The sequence below is a fragment of the Melospiza georgiana genome, chromosome 10 (assembly GCF_028018845.1).
Source record: "Melospiza georgiana isolate bMelGeo1 chromosome 10, bMelGeo1.pri, whole genome shotgun sequence".
Taxonomy (NCBI): Eukaryota; Metazoa; Chordata; class Aves; order Passeriformes; family Passerellidae; genus Melospiza; species Melospiza georgiana.
Window position 1 is genome coordinate 25,397,460 of NC_080439.1, and position 24,058 is coordinate 25,421,517.

Genomic DNA, 24,058 nt, shown 5'->3' on the forward strand with positions numbered 1-24,058 from the left:
GATAATGGAAGCACATAAGCAGCACTTGTGGTGATGGGAAAAGCACTTGGGAATGACAATGAGCTGCTGTCAGCACCTCTCCTCCGTGGGGATGGGAGGGAGTGAGACTTGGAGTTTTATAATGACAGGTTAGGAAATGTTCCAGGCTGTGAGCTGCAGAGTGTCAAATCCCCTGGAAACACAAACACCATTAAATCACCTTCATGGTACTGCATATCCAAAAAATAGTTGGAACACTTCCTCCAAGAAGAGGAATGCATGAACCACAGGCCGCCCCATAAGCAGCAATATGGACTTTCATGTGCACCAATCTTTTAAATTCCAGCAGCAAACTCACCAACTTTTATAGGTCCTACCTTTAATATTGATCTTACCTGGCCAACGAATACATAAGTGTAATAAACTCATTTTAACATCAGAGAATTTTATTAAAGTGAAGAGAAATCAATTTAAAGGTCTACAGTTCAGTGCAATACATTCAGCTAAACAAATTCAGCAGTGATGATGGTGTCCCATCAAAATGAAAACCTCCTCCACAGAATATTTTTAAAAGAAATTGTGGTAGTATTTTTATTATTTGAAAAGCCAGATATATATAAATATATATATATATATATATATATATATATATATATAAAACCCCCAGATTTAAGAGCTGTTTCAATCACAACCTAATAGACAGCAAACTCTAGTCCAGAGCAGAGACTCAAATATTTTTTTTTTATTTTCTTTAGGATATGGATAAAGTTAATTTCCACAAAACACAAAACTAAACCTCTCTATAGGTAAACATACCAGAACAACAACTAAATTCATGTTTCAAGATCAGAGCACTCAGAATGAACAAGTTCATTACAACCCAGGAGTCCATAGGGAAAAATTGATTTACTGATGGATTACAAACAGTTGCTGTCAACACGTTTTTCATCAGTTTGTGGAAAAACCATTTTGGAACACAAGGCCACACCCTGTGTATAAATTTTTCTGTATGCTCAAGACTCCTGTAACTTCTTTATTTTGCAACTGCAGACTGGAAGAGGCATGGCTCAACGTTAACTTGTTAGAGATCTTTATATTTCTTGCCATGACAGTATCTTTGTACCATTTAATTGTGAGTTGTATAACGTTGCATTTAGTGACATTTTTGGCAATGTGTCTGTCCAGTGTCCTGGATATAAGAGCCAGGATTCATTACTTTATCTTTGAAGAGATACTTCAGTTACAGAGAAAGTGTTTGTGCATGTAGATTAACAACCAAAAATCCCTGAAAGCCAAGGGACAGGAGGAGCTGATGCTGCTGGGAAATGCTCAAGGAATAGGGACAAAACCCAACATTAATTCTTGCATTTAATTCAGAGGTCAAGTGAATTTGGATAACTTCTGAGCAGTTGTGTTTTGTGGCCTTGAATGTTGAGTTTTACATGGGACAGTGCAGATGGGATCTTTTGCATATCAATCCCAGGTCTAAAAGAGGTTGGGATGAAGATGAGGACTGATGTATGATTACAGAGTCCACTCCTGGCAGATTACCCAGCTCATGCTATGCTGCTGCCAATGAGACTTGGTCAGAATATGTATTGCTAAAAAGACAATTTGGTCCATGAATTGCATATTTTTCTAACCAATTACAAAGCAGAACTCGGCTAAAGATTGTGTTACTACCCCTACCAACTGTGGATTTGCATTAAAAGTTTCAAGGCTTCTGCTTATGGGTAAGAATCTTGACTTCTTGCATCCATGATTTTTTACCATGGTTAAATTGATGTCTTGGGTTCAAAGTCACCACTGGTATTTGCTAGAATTTGAAATCCACAGGGCTCAGGATTGTTTGATGCTCCGGAGTAACGTCTGAGCTGGCTGACTCTGCCTTTCTCTGACATGAGGTGATGTATGGGCACCACAACTGCCCCAAGGGACAAAACCTTGGGCTGGCTCATAGTGAGTCACCTCCAGCCTTCTTCTTCCTTCTCTTCTGGAATGAGACATGGTGCTTGAATCCCTCCAGTGTGTCTGTCAGCTGGGCTCTGGTGCTCAGAGGAAATTTTAAGGGATGAGGAACGGAATGGTGTCTACTGACATCAAGAAAAATTGTCAATTTTCTCTCTACAGAGCTGTGCTGTCTTCTGCCATCATCATCTTCCTTTCATCATCACCTTTTCCTTTCCATTGAAGTTGATGATGGCAGAAGACAGCACAGCTTTGTGGAGAGAAAATTGACAATTTTTCTTAATGGCAGTTTTACCAAAGAGTGATAAAGGACTTTGGACAAGGCGAGAAAAGAAACTGATAAGAAGCCAGAAGTGGGGCATGGCTAGCAGAAACTCTGCCTTTCAGTCTCTACTGCATTCCTTTTGGGTGACTTAGATGTCATGGGTGATACTCTGTAGGAAATTAGAAATAAGTGACTTGCATCTATCTCTTGTGGACTAATGATGTACCTGCATAGCTGCCAGTGGCTCCCTACAGTGACAGGTAAGACCTGGACAGGTGTGGCATTCACATTCTTTGAAAGAATTCCTTCACCCAGGTTTTTTCTCCTGGGAAGCTGAGAACCCTCAGAGAAAAAGGAAAACAATTCTGATCTCATTTGCTTCTCCTGTGTTGTGCTCATGTGGAATGTGTTTGGAGATTGTTTACCCACAGGTGATTGTTCCATTGGATTCTGCTGGGAGTTGTTTTCACACTTTGGCCAATCAGGGCCAAGCTGTGTCAGGGCTCTGGAAAGAGTCAGGAGTTTTCATTACTATCTTTTTAGCCTTCTGTCTGTATTCTTGAGTACAGTTTAGTATAATATTCATTAATATAATATAGTATCATAAATTAATAAATTAGTCTTCTGAGATCATGGAGTCAGATTCATCATTCCTGCCTTCATCTGGGCTTCCCTGCAAATACAACAGACAGGCTTATAGTGGCATCTTAAAAGATGAACATGAAGAAGTGGCTGAGACATCAAACAGGCTGTTGGAAGGGAAGGAGGAATTGCCATGAACCTTTCCAAGGTGCCAAAAAGTCCCATCCTTGTGGTGTGTTTGTACTAGGACTGAGTCTGAACTCAGCTTAATGACAAAGCTGCCACTTGTGGAATCTGTAGGTAGGAAGTAAATGCCAGGGAATTGTAATTAATGTTTGTCTGAGTTGACTATATGATGCTTTTATCCCCAGTTGTCTCATTCTGTTATGCTGAATAATAAGTTTTGCACCTTTAGACTTGGTGCAAAAGTGAAGTGTGGAGTGAAGGGTGGAGAGAAGTGCACAGTTTTTCCCAGATACTGCTCTCACTCCTCCACATTCCTGCTCCCGGACTGTGCTGCCTGCAGATGGACAGACAGCGGGACAGAGCTCTCTTTTGTCTTTAGTTAGTTTTAGCTAGCTGAGGCAAAGTAGTTCTCTGGACCGTGGTTTTTTCTCTTTTCTTTGGAGCTGCTCAAACCTGCTCTGGATGAACACCCAGGGGAGCACAGGCAGCTGCACCTGAGGCCCGCCGGGCCTGGCCTGGCCTGCGACACTTCCAGCACTGAGGGACTGACCAGAGACAGAGTGAGCTGAGCTGCAACCCGAGGAGGGACTTTCTCAGTTTGTCATCTCTTTTGGAGCAGCAAGGGCATTTATTGTTAAATATTGTTTATGTTTTATTGTTTAATAAACAGGTTTTTTCCACTTTTCTCCAAGGAGGTATTTTCTCCCAGACCAGTTGACAGGAGGGGCTGATTGAATCTGCTTTCCTACAGGAGCCCCTTTGGGGAATCTCTCCCAAATTTGCTCTAAACCAGGACAATGTGTGGCCAATGCAATGCAAGAGGGAGGTGGGTGAACTCAAAACAACATTTGTGCCATAGTTTCTTCCCATTCCCTTTTCAGTGTAGTTATGAAACAAATGCTGTGTTTTCAGTGCCTCAAATGGAAAGGTTGTTTTGTGGGCATTATCTGTGTGTCTTGTTTCTGTCTCGGATGCTACTGAAAAATCTGTGCTCAGATTTTGTGTGATTTCATAAAAATCAGTACTATTCCAAATGTGACATAAATAAACATCTTTTACTGTAAAAAGTGTTTCCTAACAAGTGAAAGCACCACATAAAGAGAGTTTTGCTGTGACAGCTCTGTGATACAGTGGAGCTGCATAGAACAGGAGTTCTCTTGCAGACACCTGCAGCATCTCCACCTACCTCCCAAATCTTGCCTGGAGTGGTTGCTGCTTTGGCAATGAGATCATCTTCTCTGTTTCTCAGCCTCTTGTGCCTTGCTGGCTCTTCAGTTCAGCTCTCTTTCAGCAGTTAATGCTTGTGCTGTTTTCAGAGTTTTGTTTCATTTCCTGGGTCTCCTGTTTCCTACTTTCCAAACTGTAAATGTGCATTTCTTTATTTAAAGTCACTCATTAAACTCTTCTGAAAAAGATGTGAGTCGGTGTATAAAGTTTAAAAATGGTGCCATGAGAATTATAAAGACCAATTATCTTATTCTACAATTCATTCATGAATAGACTAGGAGTATTCTTGTTATTGATGCCTCTGAACAGCAGCTGTTGCAGGTATGATGGCGTGTCCCTCAGAAAAAGCATCCAGCATCCAGCCCAGAGATGACAGAGTGGTGCTGTCACTGCAGGCAGCTCAGCTAACTTGGCAAGAGGGCTCTTTTTTGGCACAGGTCCTCTGTTGGCACCTGGAGTTTTGTTCACCACTGCAGTTCCTGCTAGAGGTGTAATTTTCATGTTAGGCCACCCCTGTTGGGCTGGCCAGACATTGCAGCCCTGACCTGTGGCAGAGCAGTGCTGCTACTGACGTGGTTAATTAGCTGCCACTGTGTTATTGGTGATTTTCAGAAGCAGAACATTTGGTAATTCAGTGGATCTGGAAACCCTCTGGCCACTTCTAACCTTCTGTCCTGTATAAATATTTAAGCTATAGTTGACATAAAGCACCATGGCTCACCTCTGCTGGAAAAGAAAATTTCTGAGGGTAAGTAAATGAACAACACATAAATTTAAATATAACCCATTTTTCCACCATAGCTTTGTTTCAGAAAGCACATTAAGTTACTGTCAAGGGAATAACACATGGAGAACCAGTTTTATTTAGTTAGATTAATTCCATTTTAGTATTTCCATTAGCCATTTTAAACTTGGCACTGCAAAGTAATAAAATCCTCCAAATATTGACAGATAGAAAAGTAAATGCCACCCAACCATGACAAGCCATTTTTCACCCAAACTCCTGGAGACAGAAAGGCTGCTATCATAATTTATTTATATATTAATAAGGCACATGATTTTTATCACTGGTTATTCCTTTCTAGCAATTAAGGCAAAGCTGATAAAATCTTTGCTAAGTCAACATTTTTGACAACTTTAAAGAATTTGTAGCTAAGAATCTTTCTGGGCAGCACACTGGGAAGAAAAGGATAAAGCTTCTCTTGTGGAGTGTGCCACTGACTCAGCCATGAAGTGAAGAATCACAGGGGTTTATAGGCACAAGGACTGGCACTGCAGCCTCCGAATCTGCAGATTTAAAATATTTAAATAATCAATATTCATGGGGTTTATACCCTAAGGAAACATTTTATACACTAAGGGAATATACATTTATACACTAAATAAATATTTTCTGATTTGTAATTATTGGAAAAGTAAAACACACCTGCATAAAGTAATTTCCTGTTTTCCACATCTGTCTCTCTCTTGATTCAACTTCAGCTAATGACAACACAGCTCCAAAGTGTCCACATCAGCTGAGAATTTACTCTCTATAGTTCTGGTGTTTGCCTCAGAAGCATGATAATTAGCATTTATTGGGAAGCTTGAAGTGATTTCCACTATATGATTTCAAGGAGAAAAAAGCTAATCCTTGGAGAAATCACCCTTGGGAAAAGGATTTATACAGCCCAAATGGGGAGAACACAGCTACAGAACAACACTGGCCTTTGGACAGTGACAATCACTTCTTCAGCAATATCAGGGCAGTAGCAAGTAATCTCAGTTTTGTAAAGTGTGCACAGTGGTTTGCCACATGTCAGTGGGCCACATTTTCTAGAAACTTGTCATTCTCTTAATAAGATTACCCAGGCACAAAACCAAAAATACCTTTGTATCAACAAAATATTTTAGAAAATGGATTTCCTATGTTTTCACTACCCGAAGAATATAAACCCATATATTGGAGTGTCTGTAAAGTTATAACTTTGTCCCTTGAAGACAAAACTTGCGACTCAAATAAGGTGAGGTGTCTACATAGAAATGAAAATTTTGGGGTAAAACTTGCTGTATAATACCCAGCAAGGTTTACCCCAAAATTTTCATTTCTATGTAGACACCTCACCTTATAGATATAGATGGATATATTGCTATATTACATTTTACACTATGTATATAAAAACATATAGATATCTATATAAAAATATATAAAAATAAATAAAAATTAAAATATATGTATATAAATATATGTATATATGTATAATAAGCATAACATTATATATACATTATTTATTTATATATATATATATAATATTTCCAGCTAAGGAGGGCCCCCAGCAGCAGCTAAGAGATTTGGTGTGATAGGGACAAAAAGGATGCCTTCTTTAAGTCCGTCCTGATTACAAGGCCATGAATTTCATAGTAGAACTGAGATATGCTACTAAAACCTGTTGTTTCAGCCATTGAGAATTTTAAAACTGTTGCTGGTTTTAACCTGATAATTCAGCTTTTCCAGCTGTATGTCTTAGTACAAAAGCAGGAGTACCAAATGCAATTTTGTTAATGTGTTTAGCAATATTAGGTTTCCTAATGATGATTATCATTCCTAATTTTAATGAGTTTTTGTTTGGAATTTTGTATTTGATTCTGCTATCCACTCTATTTTTAGTTTTTAATCAATTTTTAGGTTTTAATCCATTTTAAGGTTTGCTCTAAAGGATCCAATGGTTTCATGTAGAAAGAGAAAGAAAAGCTTAAGAGTTCTGTCTCACTGCTCTAGAAACATTTTTTTTCTTTAGTTCCCTACACACTGAATCCCTAAATTATCTCAACAACAATGCTGGCTTTGTACACTGAATAATGAAACTCTGCTTAACCTGGAAATCCTATAACTGGCAAAACCAGGTTATATTTTCTTAGCCAACACAAAATTTCATTAAACCACTTTTCCTTAATTTACTCTTAAGCCACAGTAGCTCAATGTTCCACAGAACATTAAAATATGGCATGCCTGAAGTTCAATAAAACCAAGGGAATGAAGTGTTAATTTGATAATTGTGTGGTTCATTTGAGCTCCAAAGCATGCTTTGTGCCATCATACCAGCCTACTTCAGGGGGATTCTGAGGCTCTCATGCCTCCCACAGCCCAGCAGCATCACAACTTCCACCAAAGTGTGCCCAAAAGGCTTCACTGCAGCTGCAGGGCAGGTTTCTAACAGCTGCTTTCATCTTGAGAGATGGACCATGCTTTGAAAAGCATTTTCAGTAGACACAGGTCTAGTTTAATATAGCTGTGTGTAAGGACAGAGCACACGTGGTCAAAGTAGAAATTACCCTGGGTATTGTTTTTGTGGGGAAGCCCCGTGGCAGGAAGGAATGATGAATCCATGTTCTTGAAGGCTAATTTATTGTTTTATGATACTATATTATATTAAAGAATACTATACTAAACTATACTAAAGAATACAGAAAGGATACTTACTGAATGCTAAAAAGATAATAATGAAAACTCCTGACTCTCTCCAGAGTCCCAACACAGCTTGGCCCTGATTGGCCAAAGAGTGAAAACAACTCCCAGCAGAATCCAATGGAACAATCACCTGTGGGTGAACAATCTCCAAACACATTCCACATGAGCACAACACAGGAGAAGCAAATGAGATCAGAATTGTTTTCCTTTTCTCTGAGGCTTCTCAGCTTCCCAGGAGAAAAACCCTGGGTGAAGGCATTTTTCCTTATGAAATATGAATATGACTGCTGGGTTTTTGTTAGGCATTCTGTCTTGAGGTTCTGACTTTGTTCTGATATAAAGGAAAAAGAGAACAGGGGTTCAGGAATAAGGCCTTAGGTTCTCCAATGAATCAGAGAAAGGTGGGTGATACAGGGATGACAGCATTTCTTTCTCTTTGTGCCAATGTCGTCCTTGGGATTAGAAGACGCAGGTCCAGTATTATCAGGTGACACTCTTATTGCACAGAGAAAGAGGGAGAAAGGTGGATCCAACAGAACCTGCAACTATTTGGAATCCAGCCATATACAGCTCCTGCTGTAAATGAGTCTCTGGCCTCAAAACCAAGCGGGAGTCTGAAACATGCAGAAATATTTCAAGACCTCTGTCTTCTTCACCGCTCCAGCTGCTGCTGTTAGCTGACCAAAGGCCTTTTTAAATTACTTTAATAATTGTGAAGCTCGGTCTATCGTGTTCTAACAATGAGAGAACTCAGCCATAATTACAGCACTGTTATCATCAGCCTTGCTCCTCAGGGTTTGAAATGGCATCTTCTAATTGAATAGCAAGGCTCAACAAGGCAAAGTATGTGCTGGCAAACTGTAAAAGCTCTGATCTCATGGTGGCTACAGTCCCAAGATGAATCCTCCTCTTTGAGATTGCTTTGATGCTGCTGTTGAAATACATAACCCTGAGAAAGCTGGCAAGAAGGGTTTAGTTTATGTTGCTAAGCAATGAAAGCAACCTTCAGGTGATGAATTTAGACTCTTGAAGGAGTTTTTCCCTCTCAATATTTTGTGGAGGGTACTAGTGTCTTTTGTAAGACAGGTAACTTGTCCTAAGGCTCCCTCAGTCACAGAACTGCTCCAAAATCCAGAGAATTAACTCAGTTATCAGAAGATTGTTAATCCCAGTATGTGATGTCTTCACCGCACTTTTGGCCGAATTAGAATCTGATTTTGCAGCTGCTTTTATACTAATGGATCTCTACTGTTCCTTTAAATTGCATTGACTGCTAACATTTACTTGACTGCAATATCTAGAATCACCACTGTGGACAGACAATTTGCAGACAGAATAAAAGGATAGTTTGGGCTCCCAATGGTTCACTTTGGCTCTTATGCAACAAAACCCTTTGGAAGATGCACAGACCCAACTCTGTGGCCATTTAAAACTACTGAAGAAGTTTTAATGCTTCATTGCTGCCAAAGGCTGAAAGGGCCTTTCTTGGCTGTGAAAAGGTGAAGACGACCCAGGGTGAATAATGTATTTGAACTGGAAAGAATTGGTTTTGCATAATCAACAGCAGGCAGTGAAAACACAAGCACTTTGTGTGGTTTCCAGCATTTATAGCCTGTGCACCTACACAGAAAATTATTTCCTTAGTGATGAGACCCTTGCAAGCCAAACGCCACCTACATGCTATTGTATTAAAGTGACTGGCATGAAACTGTATTTGCAAAACAAGGAATCAATTTGCTTGTCACATGTCCATATCTTCACCTAGAGGTTTCCCGGTGCAATGAATTGCCCCCAGGGCTGAAACTGTCACCAGGAATTCTAGCTGCAAGTAATTTTGGAAACAAGTGTTTAAGCTTTAAAATTCCAAGAGGCAACAAGATCTGTGGTTTAGTCATTAAAGCTTCTACCAGTCACTGAAGCATCCAAACCATCTGTACTGTGATATACAGCACAGTGGCCATCAGCTAATGTCTGTAACAAATTTTGTGTCAAAACCAGTCTGAGGCACTGACCAGATTGAGGGCAATGGGAGAAACAAAAAAGAAAGCACCAGTTTGGTTTTAAAAGGAAACAACCCGGTTCCTGAAGATGTTGGACGAAGAAAAGAGACCTAAATGAGCTGGAAATTATTTCCAGCTCAAGATAACTAAGGTGTTTCTGCTCTCACTGCTGAGTCCTCTGCACCAACCTGAAGTAGGATTTCTTTCCAGGATGTTCCCCTGGAACAGGGACCAGACAGAGTTAAGAATAATAAAGCAGGGATTTATTAAAAGGCCTCAATGGCTCCACCTTGGGCAGCACCAGAGCCAGCCAGGGCTGCACCCAAAATGACCAAAATGGTCCCAAAATGCACAACTGGGCACGGGGTCTGTCACTGTGATCAGTTCTGCTCCATTTGCACCTTGCAGTTCATTGTCCCATTCCAGCTTTAGCCCAGGCAGTCCCACTCTGCTTGTTTTTCTCTCTCCAGCCCACGGGGTTTGTGCTCCTGGGCTGAGATTTGGGTCATTTGTCCTTGGTGCCCAGCTGGAGCAGGAATTGTTTTGTCTCCCTGCTCTGTGCACAGAGCTCAGCATCCCCTCATGTGAAGCTCAGAAGTACACACCAAAGCAGCACAGAACCTAAAATACAAAATCTGAAACCTGAGGCATCCATGGCAGAGTGAGGCAGGGATGGCAGTCACAGCACACCACGGGTGCACACCAGCTCTGTCTGAAGTCTGTGGCTGTTCTGGGTACGTGTGAGTTGCACCTGACCTTCTTTATTTGTGTTGGAAGCTTTTTTTCCTGATATTTTCTTGGTGGTTGACACACATCTGTATCAGGTGTGTTAGGAAATAGCTCTGAGGAATGTTTTGGAATATGGGCATAGAATTTGTGTTTAGATTGTGAGGGTTAGGGTTTTTATTATTTTTTATAATTGGATTATGTGATAGGGATTTTAAATGTTTTGTTTTAGTATTGTTTAGAATTGTAGTTTTGGTTTTAGTATTTTAAAGATGGATTGATTAATTAATTATACATATATTAGGTTGTTGAGTGTAATTTTTTTAGGTTATGAAGGTTTTTTAGGGAACAGGATTTAATAGCGAGTTTTGATTTTGTGTTAATTGTTTTAATTTTGATTTTTGTGTTAGTAATTGGTGTTGAGGGTGTTGTTTATTATTATTGTTGGTTATTGGTTGATTGGTTTTGTTTGTGTGGGGTTTCTTGTGGTGATTGTTAGGAGTTTAAGGTTATTGTTTGGTTTAGTTAATTTGAGTAGTTGGGGTGTTGGTTGTAGTTTGAGTGATTTGGGTAGTTGTTTGTTTATTTCTTGGGGGATTTTTGTTTTATTTGTTGTTTTACAGTATTTAGTAGTGTGTGATTAGTATAGATTTAGTTTTTTGCAGTGAGAATTAAGGTAAATTTGTTATTTGTTTTTAAATCAGGAAAAAAAAGTATTCAAAAAGTTTGGTGTGTGAACACATTGTTCAACTGAGCCTTTCCAAAAGAGGAGGAAGCTGTACTTAAATTGTACGTCAAACACATGCAAAATAGAAGGAATGAGCTGCATGTTGGCCAATCTATTTCCTATTACCAACATCCACTTTCCAGAGTCCTGCAAGAAGTGGGGCAGAGGCATGAAACACTCCTACTTTTGTTCTGTGAGACAATTCTTCTCAACAAACAAGGTCAGCTTGCTCAGGCTGCAACCTCTTTAACATCTGAATTATGTCAGCACATAAAATAATTTATAACAGAATTTCTCAAATTATAAGTCTTTTTTCCAATGCCTATTCCAACATGGAGTGTGTGGATTTGGTGCTGGGAACTCAATGAGATGTTTTTCTTTAAAAGCCTGGGTTTACAATTGCTTGAAACAAACAGGAACCCATGGCACTGATTTTTAAAACAGCTAAAAATTACTTGACATTTAACTGTAAAAATAGAGTAAAACCATTTGTTCTCTAATTGCTTTCTTGACATGATATGTTTAATATAAAGCTCATTGACATCAGTATGACTTCCTGTTAAAAAATGAGTTTCTGATTGGGAGTTAGAAGTGTTTAAGCATAACTAAAATGGAATTAAATTACTAAAGAAGGTCAGGAAAGATTTAGATTCTGGTGTTTTATCACTTATAATGTGGGATGGAGGTGTTAAAAAAAATCAGCATAGCGAGTAATAACAGGAATAAAGAATCAGCCAAAACAGAATTATGAAAGTAGATCTTTTTGTCATTTCCTTTTTATATTTTGATAGCAAAAATGTTCTGTATAAAAAGATTCTAAGTATAACGAACAAAAAGGATGCTACAGAGCTAGGATATTACAACTATTGCAAACTTGCAACAAATTTTATAAAAAATCTTGTGAAACTGATTTTTGAATGTGAATTTGAAGGCAGTCAGCAGAATAATTTGTTATAGCATATAATTTGTTGACCTCTCTGTGGTCAATGGGAGTTACAGTGGCAGAAAAGTAATCCACAGCTTTGGACACTTATCTCTCTTCTTCCAAAACAGACTGAGGTGTAATTGTTGTGAGAAGAATCACTAGTTTTATAATGCCTTTTAGAATTAATAGATTAAGTATTTCATTAGAAAAGTTGAGTGGTACTTGCTTGCAATTTGCCTTTTTTTTCCCCCACAAATCCATAACAATATTCGATATTTTTAATTGAGATAGAAACCCAGGAAAGAAATTTTTGCATAGATGCAATATATTGTTTCTCACTTTGCTTGACTGCAACTTAAGCTGTCAAAGAGTGTGTCAGTGACAAGTCCCACTGCACAGAGAACTCAGTTTCTGCTGTAAAGTATCATTAACCTTTTAATACCTCCTAAGAAAACCTTTTTGAAGGAGATCAAAGCAGGTACATCTTGGATTCTCTCTACAGTTTCACTGTGAATATCTGCTGTGGGATCTCAGGAGTCACTTCAGATGCCATGGTCATTTCTCCTGCTGCTGCTGATTCACACAGGTTTTTCTGTCTCTATATCTGCACTGTTTCTGGTAGTTTTCCTGGCCCTTCCCATGTTGAAATGTGAAGTATTCATCCTAATTCCTACACAATTCAAGGGTAAAATGGTGAAAACCAACAATCCTGTTCAATCACAAGGTGTTTGTTCACTGGAGCATTGATGATGTGGCCTTAAGCTGGTCTCAGGTACTAGTTATAATTAAATATTCTGTTTTCTTTGTCAGAAGGGCTGCTTGTAACGAATTGCATATAGAGACAAAGTTTTAATAACCTAAATTATTTGTAACAGCGCTAGTTTACAAACAGCTTTACTCTGATATTCTATGATCTTTCCAAAGGAGCACCTGCTCTGGACTGCAAAATTTGAGATGGAGCATGTAACTGGACAACTGGAAATGCATCCATATTACATTTTGAGCATTTGTAGAGTGTTGGTTTTTTGTTTTTAATATAAAACTCTATCAGTAGAGCACATCCATACCACACCAACAGGATTTTTCTCTGTGTTACTTCCCTGCTCATCATGTTTAAGAGCCGTGGCTCCAGCTTTGATGCTTTAGTGTTTGGATGAAATAACTGGATGAAAGAGGGCAAATGTCATTTCTTTATCAAAGGAGAGAATATCAGCTTTAGACAAGACAGCAAGTGGAGATAAAATTCTCCTTCTAACACTGACATATACCGACACATTTCTGGGAAAGCATTTCCAGGGGTTTTTTGTGCTTCTTGTGTCATCTCCCCTCACATGAGAGAAATACCTGGCTGCCTAAACTTGTAAAACCTTCTCAGCGTGCCAGGGAAGAGGCCTCAGCTCCCTGCTGCAAGGGGAGCATCACAATTTCCCCACCACACCCTGAGCCCTCTGAAGACTGCACACAGCATTAGAGGAACCAAACTTCTCTCACTCCTCAGCCTTTAACAGGGCCAGCTTTCAGGGTATGCTCTATTTTCTGTCAGAATCAGTAAAAGCTGAATATTTTAGATGAAATTAAACAGCTTTTCCTCATTTCATCATTTTTTAAAAACATTATTCTGGTCAGAACTGTATGAGTGAATTGCTCGTAGTATTTCCATTGGCAAACAGATAAGGGTGTTGATTATTCAAATTATGAAAATAATCTTTACAGCCTGTAGTATGAAACCTCCTGATAGTATTTCAAGACCTTGCTTTAAGGCTCTTTCCCCAAATAGCTGAAGAAAAATAACTTTAAAACAAAACACAGGCAGACAAGACTTAATTCATGCAGAAGGGGGAATTATTGTCATATGAAAAAATAAATGTAAGTACTGTGAGATGTGTAAATTTAATTTTAATTAGCATCACAAGCTGCTGATATAACAAAAATTAGAATAGATGGTCAAGTGAGTGATAGGTTTACAATGCAACGCTTGTGGTGAGAACTGAGTTTCGAGGTGGGCAGCACAGCCACTGAAAAAACCTGAAAGGGGCTTTTTTTGCAGCAGAAAGAGATGAAACATGTATAATTTTTGGGTATCATATGTTGACTTTGGAATCAATTTGGCAAAGCCCTATAATTTTTCCAAAGGCCATCTTTCACCTAAGGCCTTGTTGTACTTCTTGGAAAGTTCTTGGAAGAATCTTGAGATAAATTTAGAAGTCCAGGATTTCAAATAAGTAATTTATTTACCTGACTTTTAAATAGTACCTGACTATTCTGCATGTAAACTTCAACCTCTTTTCCAAAACTACAAATTCTGGAAATGTACAGAAAATAAAATGCAATGTGATCATGCCCTAGCTCTTAGCATCAAGGAATATTTTCCAAATCATTCAAGAATTGTTCCAGAACTGGGAAGTTACTGTTAATCTGATTAATTTTCTATCTCTATAATAGTAGAAAGCCTGGATGAAGAGAAAAGATTTGGAAGTGTGTAGTGTAGACACAGGAAGAGCTGTGTAAGGATTCCTGCTTTTTTGGGCCACACTTCTGATTTTGTCAGGCACAGATGAGTGACATCAGCTGTATGGACAGCTCAGGTGTCATTCTGAATAACATGTTTTTCCTCTGTGATGGTAAAGGACTAAAAAGATCCAGATCCAATTGGAATAATTTTGAAAACGTTATTCACTAAATAGTGAAATCAGTGCAATTTCTCGTGCAAGTGCTGGCTGACTACAAATACCTTGTTCTGAGTCACTCAATAGGAAGAAGACATTTATTATAGACAGTAATTGAATTATTTATAGAGTCTGCAGGCTGTGCATGAGGAACTGGGAATGCCTACACAAAATAGATGGGACAGGCTGGTAAGCAGAAAATTGAAATTAAACCACATACAGTAGATATTGTGGTTTCTGTCCTAAATGTTGCACATTATCCTGTGAATCTCAAGCTATTTTATCCAGGGGAAATAATAATAATAATAATTCTAAGCAAGCCTGGAAAGAGCCTCTAGAAACTAAAGCTTGAGTATAATTTGAGCTCTCTGAAGAAACACAAGAATTAAAGTGAATTTTGTGACCTGGTGCTGCAAGCACTTAAATATAGTTCAACTCTTCAATGTAATCCCTTTGAAAGTCACTCTGAAGTCACTGAGCTGGAATACAGTTTATTAAATCCCTCTTTTCAAGAGGATTAGAACATGCAAACTGGAACTTGTGCTCTAGGCTGGAAACGGTAGAGTGTCCAAGTTGTGATTTCATGGGTCCTGAATGTTCTAGAGAATTTTCAGTTCTAAATATGTTGTTGTCCTTATTACAATTAAAACTCTCTTGCTAACTATCTTGCAGGTGTTTTTTAGCTTTCCTATCAAGGCTTTTCAGAATAAATCAAGAAGAGGTTTTCAGGAGGAAAGACTGCAAGCAAAGTCCTCTTGGACAATCCTTTGGACAAGGTAACGTGTAGAAACCAGACTAAAATATTATATTTAACATCTTGAAAATTTGTGGAAGTAATTAGATCAAACAAAGACCATCCATTAAGAAGCAATGAGCTAGATCAGATGAACTAAAGGGAACTGTGAAAAATTGTGAGCTGCTTCTCCAGAAGATTTTACTGCTCTGCTCCTTGTGCCTTTTGCAGTGATGCTTTCATGGGTAGGAAGCATTAATTGGATTGTGTACAGACACCCCTCAGTGGATGTTTCCATACAAGATGAGGTTTGTGGGGGTTTTATAACAAGAATTTTGTGTTTCTGGCTATCTCTAAGTTTCCAACTATTGCTGTGTCTTGTTTTTCCAACTTTTCCCTGTCCAGTTACCAGGCTCCCCCAAGGCTGCAGTGACACTCAGTCCCTTTTAGGGCTGTGGTGGCTGCCTGGGAGAGCCATATGAAGAAACAAATCCTATTTTGTGTTACCAGCAGCAGAACTGGAAGCACACCCTGCCCAGCCTCAGTGCAGCACTTCCTCAGGGTGGGACTGCTCTCAAACAGACTGCAGTTACTGACAGAAAAAGCTTTATCTTCCCTTCCACAAGAACCTTTGAACCTCCTTTTCAATAAAAGCTTATCTGCTAATTGGTTTGACCCCCAATTCACATGTTCAATAAAGGAATTAATCACTTTTGCCCAATCTGATGGTTAAAGGTACTGGTAACTCTCACCTGGGAGTGTGGATGTGGTTTGGTTTTTTTTATTCCAGGCACCATTAACATTTCTACACCATTTATATACCTACAATATCATTAAAAAAGACTTTTTTAAACCTCATAAATCAGTGACTTATGTAATACTTAATGACAAGTCAAGGATATTAAAGTATCACTGAATATAGTAATTTAAAAATTACAAAACCAGGTGTGCTTGCTTAAAGATATTCATAAAGGATTGAAAATTATCCTGGCATTATACTGGGTTGATTTCTACAAGGTTTGCATCTCTTCACTTTCTATTACTCTGCACATATGACTTTGAGATATTAGTTTGAGGCTAATTCTTTTACTAGGTTTCAGAATCTCATACTTGATGACAAGACTGCACAAGCCTAAATAGGGTTGCAGTTCCCAAGGGGAGACTTGTTAAAAAAGAATTTATGAGGCACTATCTTAACTGGAATATTCACCTCATCTGCATCTTACAGAAACCTCTGGAGCCTGTCATCCACAAGCTGCACTCCTATCAATTCACAGGAATGATGCTTGACAGAATTAACCCTCTGGTGCTGGGTCTTCTCAAAAGAAGACAATTTATGTTGGCTGTGCCACTATGTCAATAAATTCAGTAAACCTGGAAGGGCAGACCTCAGCTGCAATCAAAGGTCAGTGTCTTGCAACACGGGATGGTGACAGTTGGATAAAAAGAGAGAGATGGTGTCCATGCATGTGTGTGAGGGTGTGTAGGTCACAAAATGGAACCAAAATAAAAAATCAATTAAGTGGCCTGGAAACAAGATCCCAACTTTCTTTTAGTTTTCCATTGTCCTGTAGAAGTTCAGCTCTGTGGAGAAAATACATACCTACACCATGCAGGGATAAACAGTGATGTTCACCTTACGTTACCCAAGTCAGGAGTGAAGACAATCACAGCTGGAAATGTTTTGTTTCTTCCAGAGAGGAAACAGCATTCAATATCAAAGTTCTGACAGGTCTGGAGTGTCTTAGGTTGGAAATTGGTGTTCTACTACCATCAGTCACAGGTGGGGCAGTTCTCTGCTGTCCCTGGGCAGTTTTTCCTTTCTCTCTCCCCCAGCCAACCCTCCCTCCAGGAGATCTCTGCTGTCCATGGCCACTGAGTGTCCCTGCAGGGCTGAGCCAATCCCAGCATCCCATGGGGAGATGCTCCGCCCAGGGGAGGAGCCAAGCATTCCTGCCTGGATCCAATCTGAGCCTGGCACAGCACAGCAGCCTTTGCCCCCTGCACTGCCAGAGGAGCAGCTTTCTGCTGCCCTGCATGGCCAGAGGGAGCCCAGGCCCATCTGCAGCAGCCCTGGAGCTGCAGAGGAAAACTCCCCCCTTGTGCAGGATCCCTGCTGCAGCAGAGCCACAGCTGGCACTGCAGGAGGGCTGAGCCCCCGTGGGATGGGGCTGGGACACCGCCCTGGCACACAGGGGACAGGGACTGCTCTGACTCTGGCAGTGGTTTTTTATGGTTTTGTTTTTTTTTTTGATTTTCCTAATAAATAACTGTTATTCCTGCTCCCATATCTTTGCCTGAGAGCCCCTTAATTTCAAAATTATAATAATTCAGAGGTAAGGAGTTTACATTTTCCATTTCAAGGGAGGCTCCTGCCTTTCCTAGCAGATACCTGTCTGTTCAAACCAAGACATTGGAGGAAATCAGTAGAGATTCAGAGGGTGGGACTTACCATCCTATACAGCTTTTCAGATTAATGTTCATCTTGTCTGACTTTGGTAAAGCTAGAAGTTCTCAAGACTCCACTGTTTGTTAGCTCTCAGAGCTTTCCAGCCACTCTGAAATATATTTGGTCTCTTGCTAAACCGGTCCCAACTCTTTGCCCTGCATTGTATCCATGGAGAATGGCCAATGTAACTGACTGATGCGTGAAAATTTGTCCAATTACTGCTGAGAAATCTCCCTCATTAGAAGCCAACCATAGCAGTAAACAATCTTGGGAACCTTTTGTGTGAGGTTTGGTGTAGAAACACAGAACAGGGCTGGCATTCCAGACCAGGGCAGGAAAACTTAGATCTGTACCTGTTACATTAAATCCTACATGAAAGTATTCATGAGCATGGCTGCAAGTCCAGCTCTCAGAGCTCACACTAATGACAGAAATCTCATGCTATTAATGCACAGCACAGGCCTACAACCATGTGCAGGGAAGTACAAACCCTCACTTAACCACAGCAAGGTTCCCAATGTCATCCACATCCTTTGGGATATCTTTCTGTACTATCAACTTTCTGTACTCCCAGAGCTCATGTAAGAAAAGCAAATTTCCCATAAACATGATTATTCAGGAGTTTGGAGACGACTCCTCATGCAGCAGATGCTTTGTAAAGTTCTTCCATCCTTGTGTCTTCATTTTGTGCTTTTTTGTGCTTTGGGAATGAAAGAATTTTTCCAAGTTTTCCAAGCATGGAGTGAACCCCAAAGCAGGTGGAAGACTGAACAAGTGACCTTTTCTAGTCTTCCACTACACACATGGACATGAGCCCTTTGTGAGTTGAGATGTGGGTGAGAACTGCACCTCCAGCCTCTCCTCTAGCAGTGGGTGTATCCCAGAGAGAGGAATTCCCCAAAGCCCAGGATTTGCTGTGTCAGGCCTTGCCAGCTGCTGGCAATCACAGTGAGGAAGGACTCATCTGACTTGCTCACCTGAGCAGGACAATGACCTGTTTTAATCAGCAAAAAAACCATCAAGGAGCCGAAGCAGGGGAATGTGGAAGCTGCTCCAGTGCTCAGGGCACACCCTGGAGCTGTCCCTGCAGAGCTGGCAGTGACACTGGGGTCACAAACCTGCAGGGTGGCCCTTGCCAAGCTCAAGGAGCTTCATTCTGTCCAATTCCCTCTGCATGGCCAATTCCAGCTCTGGCATGTGCTGCGGTAATTGTTGCACTTGACAATCTTAGAGGTCTTCATCAACCTAAACAATTCTATGACTCTTTTCAACAGCAATTGAACAGTTTTAAGTGAAGTCCCTCTGAAACCGGCAGAATTAGGTAGGACAGGAAATGTTGTACCTGGGAGAAGCTCAGCTTAACGGTGTCAGGACATTTCACTCCTGTCATTCCTACAATTCCTCTCTTCGCTGATAAAAAAAAAAAAAATTTAATTCAGGAGAGAGAAGAGCTTCGGGAGCCTTGCAGGAGTGACTGCCGGGGTCTTTGGGAGCCAGGTGAGTTTTTTTCGGAGTGTTTGGCGTTGTTTCCCCTCTGAGGTGCGAATTCAAGGGCACCCAGAGCCCGGCGCGGTGCCCGGGGCTGTGCCGGGGCTCTCTGCTGCCATCTCCTGCCGCTCCTGGCACCGGGACCGAGCCCGCCCCAGAGCCCCGGGAAACGCTTCCCGGCCACGCTGAGCTACCGGCATGGTAATGGCGCCGAGCCAGAAGGCTGACTTCTTAAAATTTAAATGATTTTTAACTAAATTTAAATTATATTTAATTTTAAATATTTTAAATTTAAATTATTTTAAATTAAATTTAATTTATTTGAATTATTATTAAATTAATGACTATTAAATTATTTTAATTGAAACTGGTTTTAATTTTAAATAATTTCAATAATTATTTTTAAATTATTAAATTATTTTAAAATATTAAATTGATTTAATTAAATAAATTAAATTATAATGAATTAAATTAAATTTTAAAATTGTAATATTTTTAATTTAATTTAAATTATTTAACATTTAATTTAAATTTATTTTACATTAAATAAATTAAATGTTAAATAATTTAAATTAAATTAAAAATTATTTAAGTTTAATTTTTAAAATTTTTTAACTTTAAAATTTTGATTTATTTTCCTATTTTAATTATTTGAAATTTAATTTATTTTTATATTTAAAATTATATTCAAGTTATTCAAATTATTGATTTATTATAATTGATAATTTAAATTAATTTTTCCAGTGCACTCTTAAGTTACCCTGCTGGAAGAGTAATTTCCAGCTGTACTTGAAGCTCTGTGCAAGAGCACAAGGAGATGATGTAGTGGCAGAGAGGGGAGAAGCTGCTGTGCTTCCACAGCTTTGAGTGGCACCTTGTTCCTGAGCCCTGGGCTCAGTAACCCCCAAGAAAACAGTACATTTAACCTAGAACCATTTTAAAAACTTCCAAAATTAAATAATACAACTAAAAATATGACTATATAATTTAAATAGAAGTGTATAATATCACATTGTAGAAAACTTAAAATTTAAAGTTTTAAAATGTAATAATATGAAACAAAATAAAAGTTCTAAGACAGAAACTAGTTCTTCATAAGTTTAAGTAATATTGCAAAATTAAATTTAGAAGTCCACATTACAAACCACAAGTAGTTAGTTATTAAGTTAAAAATAAAAATAATTAAACAACATGTCTCAATTAAACAGTTTATCCTTTAAAGGCCTTACAAAAAAATACATCTCCACTTTTAGTTTGTTGAAGTACTGTAAAACTCCCAATTTGTGACAATGCAATATAAATAAAAATTTATAAACAACTAAATCCAAACAAAAAATACCACCTCACACATTTAATCCCAACAAAACGAGGATATACAACTCAATATTTAGTGGTGTTGGTGTGAGGAGGTGAGTGGAGTTCCCTGCAGGCGGGGGCTGCCAGCCAGCCCTGGGGGCAGCACACATGGGAAGTGTGGCACTGCCAGGCACATAAAAACCAGGCAAAGGATTTTGCCAAGGATATTGCAGGGTTATATAAACATACAGTATAAATGTTTTGTTATCATATTTACCCAGATTACCCAATAATACCCATGCTGTAACTCTGTAAATTGTGTTTATTTACACTTGCACGCTGAACCAGAAGCAGAGGCTGGCAGCATTGCTGTGGTTACTGAAGGAGGATATAATATTTCCTATGTTATTGGGAAAAAAACCAAAATCTTTCCCTTCTCCCTTCACAGTGTAGAGTTTTGAGAGACTTGAGTCCTCTCTATTGTTTACTATGACAAAATTTGTTGTATTCAGGAAAAAATAGTTGTGTTCCAGCTTTAGGAGGAAAACTCTTTTACCAAAAAACTACTCAGCAAAGCAGAGTTAAGCAGCAGAAAAACTGGAAAGCAGCAGCAAATGAGTGCTGTGAGAAAGAGGTTAGCAGCAAGGAGTGAGGAATGTCCAGCAGCACGAGAACCATGGAGCAAAATGAGAGTGGTTGTGGAGCAGCAGCGGAGCAAGCAGCAGAGAGAGGAGATGGGAGAAAAGATCAGGCAGCAAAACATAGTCTGTATATGGAAAAGGCAACAACTTTACCCCGTCTAGTGTAGTTTTCTCTCTTTTTTCACTTTCTCCATCCTTCCTATTTCTTTTAATTGTCTTTCTTACTGGCACATGAAATGACTCCAGTGACTCAATGAAGGAGTCTCAGGGCTACCAAACCCCTCTGCCAGGACACCAATCTCTGGCATCCTCTAAGCCAGACAGCCTTTCAAGGTCTGGGCACATGTTTTCAATATTAAGTGGAAACTTGCTTCCACAAAAAAGACACAGTATTATTATAAATACAGTGGTAGGTACCCTTTAATGGCTGCAGTATTGGACTTACAAATGAAAATGAGATTTGTGATGATTTATTGACTGAAGAAGTAGGGAAATAAAAGAAAAGCTGGCAAGAGCCTCAGGAAATACTCTGATGTAAAGTATAAGATAGGCACAGTTAGAAGGATATTTATATTTTCTTGATAGAAAAGCCTACTCCAGCATATGTTCAGCCACTTTTGTCTGGAAGAATACAGAAGTCTTTCCAAGGACATTCTGCCATTACTGTGATTTCAGCAAAGCTGACGGTGAGTTGCATCTTCTCAAAAAAAAAAAAAAAAAATGCAGGAAACTGCATTCCATTACTGAGGCTAGGGCTATGTACAGAAAGGCCAAGCAGGATTATGAATCTATGCAGGAAATCAGTAAGGAAGAGATAAAGAAAGATCTGAAGGAAAAAATCCAAACTTTTTCCCACCCTATTGGTGCCACGGTAATGTTCTCACCTCTACATCCACCATTCAGCGTCTCTGATGTTTTGAAAGGCTGTTGTGAACGTGGTGTTTGTTTTTTATTGCTCCCCCAGGGTTCCCAGTGCCCCACAGCAGACACAGAAGTGTGCTCAGAAGAGCCCTCCACACCCACAGGGAAATCCCTTTCTTCTGAGGCCAAAGGAACAGGATGTTCCTCTGAGTACTTTGAAGACTTCAATACTTTCAGACTTCTTTTTCAAACTCTTAAAAACCTGGTTTGAAGTGTTCTTTCCCCATATCCTTATGACAATTCATCATCCCCCAGTGATGCCAGGAGATTGCCTGTTCTCTGCTGAGCACAGTGCTGGAGCTCACACCAGCAGCAGAAAGCATGGCAAGGTGTCAGAAAGAGCAGGAGCTGAAGAGATGTGCTCCCAGGGAACAAAACAGAACCTTCACACAACCTCTGTGCTGTCTGCAGCTCCTGGCCAGAGCTACAACCTTCCTTTGCCTTTTTGGAGCCATTTGGTTGGAATAACAGTCCCCAGCTCTGGTCAGATGACAAGTTTGGATTCGTGCCTGTGATGCAGAACTGTGCTGGTGGAGGAAGAGATAACACAAAGCTACAAGTCAGCATGGAGAATCCATTTATCATCAATACAGCACCACAGTAAAACTGTCCTTCTGTCTCTTCCTTGCTTGCCTCACCTCACTCCTTTTCTCCTTTATTTTCTTTCTCGCTCTGGCCTTAACCAAGCAAGAAGAAAGGTGGGTGCAGGCCCCAAATCCTTAGTGGGCTCTTGGAATAAGCATCTCTACCTTAAGGGATTGCTTCCTTGAAGTGCTGCAACACCAAAAGTTCCAGCAAAGCTACCCTTACACTCTAGGAAATAATTCATCCACGCCCTAGAATTCAAGGAAGAAGGAAAAAGCAGTTCAGTTTCCCTTGACTGCACAGAAATGAAGACAAGGCTGGCTCCCACCATACATTCTGTCATATGGATTTACTGCTAATGCACTTCTTGCCTCTCCTCAGAGCTGGGATAAGACATTTGCAAACATGGCATGGTGAGTTAACAGGAATCTTTCCACATTCCTGTAAAGAAAACCTTTTTTCCTCTCATAAACTTTATAACCCCACTCTAAGCTGTCCTGTGTGAGAACTTGATGGCAGCAATTCCTAACAAATTCAGATGCTGGGCTACAGACGGGTCAAGGCAAAAGTAGATGGTACTCTAGGGTTATTTGTATTGCAGGTGAAGCTGCCAGTGAGTTTGAACCAGAACTTGAGAAATATGCTAAGAGCCATCAGGGTTTTCCATTGCTATTTGCAACATTCCCCTGTGAAAGGTCCCCTTCTGTCTCTGAGGCTGGGATTGCAAGCCTCTGAGTGGGGCTGGGCTGAGAATTTTCCTGGTCTGTGCTGGGAGTCCCACAGAGAAGGTGGCGGATGCTTTTCAGCTTTTGGCTGCTAAAACCATTATCCTGGATTAAGGGATTGTTTTTGTTGTGTACCTGCCAAATGTGGTAGCCAAGAGAAGTCAAAGGACACTAAGTTTAGGAATATCTTTAACCACACATCCATCACTGCTCTTTTTTATTGGATTCTTGTTTTTTTCATCACAAAACCTCTCAGAAATCACCTACCTCTTCCATAGGGTCATGGTTTCACTTTTGTGTTGCAGCAGCATCAGGCTGAATGGTTGGCAGAAACACTGTGCTCTTTAGAGATGGAACAGATGATTTTATAGAGGAAAAATGTGTGGGGCACAGTGTGGTCACTTCATTGCTGCAAAATTTGCTGGCTGCAAAGATTCTGCCCACAGTGGAAGGATTTTCTGTCAGCAGACTTCTCAAATAAATATTCATTGCTTTGCTGGAGGACGTTTCCTGTACATCCA